We start from the raw sequence: 6,085 nt of genomic DNA, 5'->3' as shown, positions 1-6,085 counted from the left end.
CATATACAGACCCTTTGACCTCATCTCCCCTGATGTTAACATGTGTAGCTACAGAAGGCAGCAACTGGATACACGCTCAGCATTGCTTGGACCCACACTCAGGACTGAGGTGGTCCCAGTTCCTCTGCTCCCTGCGTGTAACCGTGGTCTGAGCTATTTGATTGTCTCCCTTTTGCTCCGAGTTTCCTGGGATTCCGGCAGCCACTTGAGAGACAAGGAAACATTTCCTTGCCTCCTGCCAAAATTAAGTTCACTCTCTGTTATGGGTTGAGTTGGGGTCCACCTCTCCCAAATTCACACGCTAAATTCTAACCTCCCAGTTAGGATGTAACTGTATTTGTAGAGGGTCTTTTTTTCTTTTTTAAAGATTTTATTTATTTATTTGACAGAGAGAAATCACAAGTAGATGGAGAGGCAGGCAGAGAGAGAGAGAGGGAAGCAGGCTCTCTGCTCAGCAGAGAGCCCGATGCGGGACTCGATCCCAGGACTCTGAGATCATGACCTGAGCTGAAGGCAGTGGCTTAACCCACTGAGCCACCCAGGCACCCTGTAGAGGGTCTTTAAAGAAGTGAGTTTATGAGTTTATGTGGGCCGTAATCCACTATGACTCGTGTCCTTGTAAGAAGAGGACATTAGATAGAAAACCATTGGAAGATGCCAAGAGAAGATGGCCATCTATGAGCCAAGGAGAGAGGTCTGAGAGGAAATCAACCCTATTGATTACCTTGATCTCAGACTTCTAGCCTCCTGAACTGCGAGAAATAAATTTCTGTTTAAATTTCTGTTGTTTAAGCCTCGTTGGGGGTACTTTGTTACAGAAGCCTGAGCCAATTCATGGACATTTCCAGCTACCTTTGAAAGGGAAATAAATGCTCAGAAAAGAGAACAATGAGAAAAAAGCATGAGGATTTCTTTAAAAAAATTTTTTTTTAAATTTTATTTTTTGAGAGAGAGAAAAGCAGAGCAGAGGCAGAGGCAGAGGGAAAGGGAGAAGCAGACTCCCTGCTGAGCAGGGAGCCTGCCTTGAGGCTCCATCCAGGACCCTGAGATCACGACCTGAGCTGAAGGCAGACGCTTAACCCAGTGAACTACACAAGTGCCCCCAAAGCACAAGAATGTCTACAAAAGGATGAAAACAAAAGCAAACATCAGACAAGAGTTTAGCTCAGATATGAAAGCCAAATGTCCTTCGACCTTGGCTACCCAAAGCTCAGCAAGGGAGCAGCAAGTGTTCTGAGAAGTTTCTGAACCAGGGTCACAGGATCCAATTTCTAGCAACTACATACCCTCTCTCCGCACCACTCCTGTGAACCCCAGCTGCAAGTCTCATTCTCGGGGAAGAATAACGACAACTGAACAGGGATGAGAGAAGTAGAAAAACTACAAAAGACAGGGGTCCCTGGGTGGTTCAGTGGGCTAAATTTTCTGCTTTCCGCTCAGGTTGTGATCTCAGGTTCCTGGGATGGAGCCCCACATTGGGCTCTCTGCTCAGCAGGAAGCCTGCTTCCCCCTCTCTCTGCCTGCCTCTCTGCCTACTTGTGATCTCTGTCTGTCAAATAAATAATAAAATCCTAAAAAAAAAAAAAAAGAAAGAAAGAAAAACTAAAGACAGACCCCAAGAATTCAAAAAAAGTATAACAACTAGAGGACACTTTGTACAGAGCAAATAGTTCTTTATGCCTAATTGGCCCTTGTCATTACTGTCTCAGAGGAGCATTAAACTGTGTCTGCACACTCTATCTGAAGAAAGGGAAACAAGATCTAGAAAGAATTTAAATCCATTTCAGCAGGATGTTTTGACTATATGGTAATGTCAGTTATCATAAAGGATAAAGTGATTATCCAATGTGGGGGAGGGGAGAATTAGTTAATTAATAGTTAATTAACTATTAGAAAAGTTGCTGTGGGGCTGACCAAGAGGTCACCAAGCTCTCCTGACATTATGAGAGCAGGGCTTGATCTGTTGTTCACTGCCTTTCGACAGTGCCTACAACACTGACACATACTGGGAGCTCAAAACAGTATTCATTAATCCCCAAATGCTGATTTCAAGTCTAAGGATACAGAGGTGAGATGAATGTGAAGGATGGATACCAAGGCATAAGCTAAGGAGAGCTTAGGGCCCTCAGGAGGCTGAGGATAAGCTACTCAAGGTGTGCCATTTTGGCATATTGATTATTTAAAATAAAATTTCTTTTTTAAAAAGATTTTATTTTTTGATTTGAGAGAGAGAGCAAGCCAGAGAACACAAGCAGGGGGAGTGGCAGGCTGAGGGAAAAGCAGGCTTCCAGTTGGGCAGGGAAACTGACACAGGGCTTGATCCCAGGACTCAGATCCTGACCTGAGCCAAAGGCAGGGGTTAACCAACTTAGCCAACTGAGCCACCCACGTGCCCCATAAAATAAAACTTCTTAAGAGGCAGCCTGGGTAAGAAGGACACTCAGACCCTCCTCTGCCCCCCTGAAATCTTCCTTGCGAGCAGTAACCTCCCTGTACTCAGAGGTAAAGAAAAACCCTCATCATCAGAGATGGGAAATTTAGAGCAGAAAAACCTGTACAAACACCCCTGTTACCTCTTACTAATTTCCTACCCCAGCCCAAATTCTGCATAGAATTCCTTACTCATGGAAGCTTCCAAAGTTGTTTTCTTTGTCCTGTCAGTTCCTCACAGATTTATTTCTCTTTGTCTATAAAGTATGAAAACTTCCTGCCTTGGCCATTTCTTGAGGTTTCAATTTTATTATTGGACCGCTCTGCCCATGTAATAAAAATTTGGGTTTTTTTCCTCCTTTTAATCTGTCTCCTATAAATCTAATTATTAATCTAGTTGGAAGAACCTTTTACCAAGGAAAATGTTTTTCTCCCCTTGGCCTCTGCTGGGTTGAATAGTGTCTCCCCAAAATTCATGTCCACTTGGAACCGTAGATCGTGTTCTTATTTGGAAATGGAGTCTTTGTAGATGTCATTGAAACTGCATGGGGTGCCTGGGTGGCTCAGTGGGTTAAGCCTCTGCCTTCAGCTCAGGTCATGATCTCAGGGTCCTGCGTCAAGCCCCACATCGGCTCTCTGCTCAGCAGGGAGAGCCTGCTTCCCCTTCTCTCTCCCTACCTGCCTCTCTCTGCCTACTTGCGATTTCTGTCAAATAAATAAACAAAATCTTAAAAAAAAAAAAAAAAAGCGCAATAGTCTTTAGCGCAGACTCTGCCTTCGAGTTATTGTTGGCCCCAAAGTACGAAGGTGGGTTTCTGATAACAATGAAGGTGAGATTCTACGGGATTAGGGGGGACCCTCCGTCCACTGACTGGTGAGGTGGTAGAGCTAGGTTCTTGTCTCCCAGAGTTGAAGAATGAATGTCAAGGACAAAGGAGAGTGAGTAAAGCGATAGGAGTTTTTATTAAGCAAGAGTCCAGGGAAAAAAATAAGCTTTCAGGAGAGGGGTCCCGACAGAGCCGCCACTGAGGGCTTTTACGGTTGGTCTTTTATTTAGAAAGCTAACCAGAGAACTTAAATCTTTCTGACTTCTCTACTGGCAGCACCATTGATTAAGGACTAGTGATAACATCTTTATTTTTTTTTTAAGATTTTTATTTATTTATTTGAGAGAGCGAGCGAGCGAGCGAGCGAGAGCATGAGAGGGGAGAAGGTCAGAGGGACAAGCAGACTCCGCATGGAGCTGGGAGCCCGATGCAGGACTCGATCCCGGGACTCCGGGATCATGACCTGAGCCGAAGGCAGTCGCCCAACCAACTGAGCCATCCAGGCACCCTAGTGATAACATCTTTAATGGCTTACTTCCTTTTAGGGTCTGATTATTTTCAGTTGACCACAGGAGACCGTGATAAATAAAACTCCTCCCTCGGACAGCAAGAGCAAGGGTGCTCTAGAATGTTCCCTTATCTCTCATTTCCTTACACCTCCACATTTTGGGGATTTCTGTGAGCCTGATCCAGTAGCCCCCTCACCTATCTCTCCCTATCTAGCCCCGCCTGTCCCTTTCTCCCTGGTGTCCACATAAGAAGGCCATGTGACACCCAGACACACAGGAAAGAAGGCCATGTGACTACAGAGGCAGAGACAGAAGTGGTGCCAAAGGATGCCAGAGACTCTGGCAACCACCAGAACCTAGTGGACAAGGGAGAATTCTTCCCTAGAGCCTTCAGAGGGAACGTAGATAGCCCTGCCCACCAACACCTTCATTTTGGACTTTTGGCCTCCAGGACTGTGAGAAAACAAATTTCTGTTGTGTTAAACTACCAAGTTCGTGGCTGCTATCAGGAAACTAATGCAGGACCTGAGAGTTGTTTTCAGGGAACAAGTAGGAAACTCTGGATATCATCTCAATTTTGAAAATGGTCCTACAAAAAGAAAAGTATTTAGTTCTTTTGGTGGCGGTGGGTCATATGTTCAAATATTTTGAAATATCTTCAAAAAACAGTAAAACACACTTAATACATTATATATATATTGCTATTACAAATAGAACCCACAATGTAAAATGACTCAAACACAGTGTTTATTTACCATAGGAAAAAAATAAGAATTTTTTTAAGGGATTTTATTTATTTATTTGACAGAGACAATAGGAGAAGGAACACAAGCAGTGGGAGTGGGAGAGGGAGAAGCAGGCTTTCCGCAGCAGGGAGCCCAATTTGGGGTTCTATTCCAAGACCCTGGTATCACTACCCAAGCCAAAGGCAGACTCTTAACAACTGAGCCACCCAGGTGCCCCAAAATGAGAATATTTTCAAGCTAATTGTAGGGCCCACTATATAGTGTTAAAAGGTTGGACTGGGCCCAACAGTCCAGGCATTACCAAATTGTACTGGCTGTTAGAAATGTTGTTTTGGGGGTGCCTGGGTGGCTCAGTGGGTTAAAGCCCAGGGTCCTGGGATTGAGCCCCGTGTCCGGCTCTCTGCTCAGCGGGGAGCCTGCTTCCTCCTCTCTCTCTGCCTCCTTGTGATTTCTGTCTGTCAAATAAATAAATAAATCTTAAAAAAAAAAAAAAAAGAAAGAAAAGAAATGTTGTTTTGGGGCTACCTGAGTGGCTCAGTCAGTTGGGCCTCCAACTGTTGATGTCAGCTAGTCTTGATTCAGGTTCCTGAGTTCAAGGCCATTGTTGGGCTCCAGTTTAAAAAAAAAAAAAAAAAGTAGTTTTGGCAAGACCTTACTAATGGGTAATCTAGCAGTAAGTTGAAGACTTCATAATTTTCATACTAGTGATCCAGCCAGTTCTCTCCTTTCAGTTTTACTTTAGAATGAAGGTGGCTCCTAACTAAATGATTCTTGAGCTGCCAGCAATGTTCAGCGCAGATGGATTTCCCCAACTTGCCTTGTGGAAATCGCTGGAGAAATTCCCCAAGTTCCTTTAGAAGCTTAGGGAAGAACTGGACAAGTCTGGGGAAACCCACTCGGGATTCAGCCCAGCGTTCCCATTAGAGTCACCTGGGGAGGTGTTAGGTATTTTTTAATACCGAAGCCGCCATCTTTGAGGGCTGGCTTTACTATTGCTAAAGGTTCTTGGGGGGCTTCCAACCACAGTCAAGGCCCAGAATCAGTGTCTTAGGGCAGAGAAAGTAAAAAGCTGCACAACAATTTTGTAAATGAGTGTTTATTGGAAACCTTTTCTCAAAATCCTGTTAAAATAACCATATACAAAACCCTCAAGTGCAATATGATCCCATTTGTGCAAAAGGACTGTAAAACTGGAAATTAGGTTATGAGAAATGTTCTTGTTCGGTGACTCGCATTTAAACAGTTTAAAAATCACCAACAGTCACGTATAGATATTGAAAAAACTATTTAGAATTTAAGACATTCTTCCAGACAATACCGTGGCCCACATTGACTCGGACCGTCGTCCGGTGCCAGGCGGTGCCTGGGGAACACCTAGGAGGTCCGCCTGGGGTCGCCGAGGTGCAGACCCCACCCCCAGTGCCGGCAGGTCTCGCGGCGGGACCTCCGCCCCGCGAGGCCAGAACCTCGCAGGCTCCCACCCCACTTCCGGCCGCTTCACTCTGCCCACCCAGCCTCTAGAGATTTCCCTGGTCTCGTTCCAGCCGCCTCGCGTACGCTCTGAGCTGCCTCT

The sequence above is a fragment of the Mustela putorius genome, unplaced genomic scaffold (genome assembly GCF_011764305.1).
Source record: "Mustela putorius furo isolate JIRA1106 unplaced genomic scaffold, ASM1176430v1.1 tig00000224_pilon_pilon_pilon, whole genome shotgun sequence".
NCBI classification, from domain to species: domain Eukaryota; kingdom Metazoa; phylum Chordata; class Mammalia; order Carnivora; family Mustelidae; genus Mustela; species Mustela putorius.
The sequence above is the reverse complement of the archived record's forward strand: the minus strand, read 5'-3'. Positions refer to the sequence as shown.